A 4,249-nucleotide genomic window follows, 5' to 3' on the forward strand; every position below is an offset into this window, starting at 1 on the left:
CCAGCTTGTCTGCCTCCAGGCTCTCTTCAGCCTGCACAGGCTGTCCAGCTGGGAGCCTTTGCTTATTAAGGCTCGCCTCACTGCTTCCGCGGCTGCCTCTGGATGCTTTCCTCACAGGCCTCATTGAGGGAGGAGAGTCTTCCATGCTCAGCTTTGTGTCTCAGATCCAGCACCAGAAGGCCTTCAGAGAGCTCTCTGTCTTGCTCACAGTTGCTTCAGAGCACTTTATAATGTAGGCAGTAGGTGTGTAGAGTGAGTGAAGGAGTTGACAATGTCAAACCACTAGAAAGCGGCAGCTACCAGGGACTACCACCATGAGATACCGCCATCCTCATCCTCCACACTTCATTGGAAGGGGAAAGGAGACTGGAATTGTATATGTGACTTTTCTTTGTTCGTCTCCCTTAGTAGCCCAGCTCAGCTTAGAACTCACTGCATAGCCTAGAAAGGCCCCAAACCTGGGGCACACTTCCTGCTTCAGCCTCTGAGTGCTAGAATTACAGACAAAAAGCTATTGTGCCTGCTTTAATTTATCTATTTACTTAGAGTCCGTCTGCCAGACTAGCCCAGCCTTGGACTCAAGATCCTTCTCAGTGCTGGGATTATAGGCTTGAACCACCATGTGTACGAGCTCTAGATCAGTGTTTCTCAGCCTGTGAGTCTCAACCCTTGTGGGGGAGGGGGCGTTACATATCAGATATCTGCATATCAAATATTTACATTTTGATTCATAATAGTAACAAAATTACAGTTTCAAAGTAGCAACAAAATAATTTTATGGTTGGGTGTCAGGACAACATGAGAAACCATATTAGAGGGCCACGGGATCAGGAAGGTTAAGAACCATTGCTATAGACTGTTCTTCTGCTGGGGCAGTAGTGAGTCTTGAACCCAGTACCTTGAGTATGCTAGACAAGCACTGTGTCCTCATCCCTCTACTTCCTCCCTCCCTCTTTCCTCCCGTTTTCCTTCTCTTTCCTCCCTCCTCTTTTTTCTTCTTTCTTTCTGTGTCTCTCACTTTCTCTTTCTCACATATATGTATTTTTGGAGCATAGTTCATTAAGTGGCTCAGGCTGCCCTTGAACTCTGTAGTCAAAGCAGAACAAGAGCGAAAACTCTTGTCACTGTGCAGTTTATCCAAGAACTGTGATCCAAAGATGCTAGTGCTTAATGAGGCCAAGCATTAGTTGGATGCACAGGCGAACACTGGCTGAAACCCTGCAATTTCTTTCTTTGAAAAGACTCATTTTGGGGCTGGAGAGATGGCTCAGCGGTTAAGAGCACTGACTGCTCTTCCAGAGGTCCTGAGTTCAATTCCCAGCAATCACGTGGTGTCTCACAACCAACTATAATGGGATTTGGTGCCCTCTTCTGTCATACATGCAAATAGAACACTCATATAAATAAATAAATAAACAAACAAACAAATAAATAAATAAATAAATGTTTAAAAGACTTATTTTAGAGAGATTGCTTAGGTCAAAAATCACAGGCTGCTCTTCCAGAGGACCCAAGTTTGATTCCCAGAACCTACATGGCAGCGAAGAACTGTCTGTAACCCCAATTCCAGGGGATCCAATGTCCTTTTCTGGCCTCTGCGGGCACCAGGCATGCAGGCAAAACACCAATACACAATTGTTTTACATTATGTATGTGTGTGAACATGTGAGCGGAGTTTCCTGAGGAGGCCAGGGGTACTGGGGACTGGAGTTTAGAGACTATTGTGTGCCACCTTAAGAAAGTGCTAGGTCCTCTGTAAGAGCAATATGTGCTCTTAACTGTTAAGCCATCTCTCTGATTCCTGCTACAATTCCTGCATGGTACTTCTTTGCCTCTACAGGGAGCCCCTGCCTTTTGTGATGGTTTGATCCATGCCTACCTGTAGGGAGCAGAAGGCACGGGGGATAGCCAGCCGGGTACAGTGGCACCCACCAGTAATCCCAGCACTCAGAGGCAGGTGGATCTCTGTGAATTCAAGGTCAACCTGGTCTACAAAGCAAGTCCAGGACAGCAAAGGCTACACAGAGAAACCCTGTCTCGAAAGCAAGCAAACAAACAAAAAGAGGTAGAAGAAGAGCAATCTAAACAAATACAAATTACAATAAGAAACAAAATCTTAGCCTGGTGGTGGTGTGGTGGTGTGGTGTGGTGGTGGTGGTGGTGGTGATGGTGGTGGTGGTGATGGTGGTGATGGTGGTGGAGGTGGTGGTGGTGGTGGTGGTGGAGGTGGTGGTGGTGGTGGTGGTTATGGTGGTTATGTGGTGGAGGTGAGTGTGGTGGTGCGGTGGAGGTGGAGGTGGTTGTGGTGAGGGGGTGGTGGAGGTGGGTGGTGGTAGTTGTTGGAGGTGGTGTGTGAGGGTGGGTGGTTGGGGTGGAGGTGGTGGTGAGGTGGTCAGTGGTGGAGGTGGTGATTGTGGTGGAGGTGGTGGTTGTTGTTGTGATGGTTGTGGTGGGTGGTGGTGATGATGGTGCGAGTGGTGGTTGGTGGGGTGGTAGTGGTGGTGAGGGGGTAGTGGTGGAGGGGGTGGGTGATGGTGGTGGAGGTGGTGGTTGTTGGTGGTGGTGATGATGGTGGAGGTGGTGGTTGGTGGTGGTGGTGGTGTGATGGTGGTGGTGGTGGTGGTGCACACCTTTAATCCCAGCACTCAGGAGGGAGATGGCAGATCTTTGTGAGTTCAAGGCCAACCTGGTGTACAGAGTGAATTCCAGGACAGCCTGGGCTACAGAGAGAAGCCCTGTCCCAAAAAACCAAAACAAACAAAAATCAAAATCTTTCTTAAAACAACATTTATTTTGTATTTTATGTGTATGAGTGTTTTACTGTATCTATGTATATACACCTCACGCATGCCTCGGAAGCCAGAAGAGGGCATGAGATTCCTTAGGACTCGAGTCACAGATGCTTCTGAGCTGCCATGTGAGTGCCAGCAATCGAGCGTAAATTCTCTGAAAGAGCAGCTAGTACTAATCTTTGAGCCATCTCTCCTGCCTCAAGGAACCAAAATCGTTTTTTAAGACATTTTTTTTGTTGTTGTTGAGAGTTTCATATGCATAAAATATATTTTGATTATATGCGTGTGCACGCACGCTCACACACACCCTCAGCACCTCCTCCTCCTCTACATAAGTACCTATAGGAAGCACTTATCAAGTTTGGTGGGATATATATACATATATATATGTATATATATATATATATGTATATATATATATATATGTATATATGATAGGATCTGAAGTTGGGGCATGGTCAACCTACCAGGGGTCACACCACTAAAGACTGTAGACCTTCTCTCTCCTAGGAGCTGTCAACTGGCAATTGCTCTCCTCTCAGCTGAGCAAGGCGGTGTCTCCCCACCCCCACCCACTGCTGCCCATGCAGGACTGTGCTGACCACTCTGGTCTTCTGCAGGTCACTACAGCAGCTGAGTTTACTATCCCGTTTGGTCCTGTGGTGTCAAGAAGGCGCTGTCTAGTTTCAATCCTCCTCAACCAACTTGCTTTTACAATCTTTTTACCCAGCTCTTCTGTGACGACCTGTGAGCCTTGGGTAGGAGGAGTGTGTGATGCACACATCCCACTTATGGCCAAGTGCTCCAAAGACACACTCTCTAGTACTCTGCCTAGTTGTGTCTTCAGGTTTACCACTGCAAAAAGAAACTTCTCTGATGACTGAAAAAGGTTCAGAGATGTGAATTTATCCAGGAGGCAGTTTGATTCCATGTCCACTTAGCAAAATTAACCACAGTAGGTTATCTTCTGGGGCCTATGAACCCCCCATCCAGGAGTTAGTGGACTGGGAGTCCCAATCTTGAACTTCCTCTTGCCTTGCCCCCCCCCCCCCCACGGGATCCAGAGTGGGGGCGGGGCAGGTTTTCCAGGAATATACTAGCTCTCCACTGTTTGTTTCATTTTGTTCTTTCGATTCAATTGGTCAGCATTGGCTCAGCCAAGAGCCTGGGTCTCGGCCCTGGGTCTGAGGGATTCATAGCAGGACTCTCTCCACCACACAAGCCCCTCGCCAGAGACACCTATCCTATTCCATATTCCTTCAGTGACATGAACTCTGTTTAGTGTTTCTGGCAGAAGTGGTGTGGTGCTGGTAGCTAGCCGCCCATAACCATGTGTTGAATGGGTACTCTGCATTCTTAGGACCAAGATCCTCTGGCAAGCTTTCAGAGTGTTCTCCCTCTGCCAGTGAAATGCCCTCGAGGAAAGGTTTACAAGGAAGAGACCAGGGACACCCAGA

The sequence above is a fragment of the Acomys russatus genome, chromosome 6 (assembly GCF_903995435.1).
Source record: "Acomys russatus chromosome 6, mAcoRus1.1, whole genome shotgun sequence".
NCBI lineage: Eukaryota > Metazoa > Chordata > Mammalia > Rodentia > Muridae > Acomys > Acomys russatus.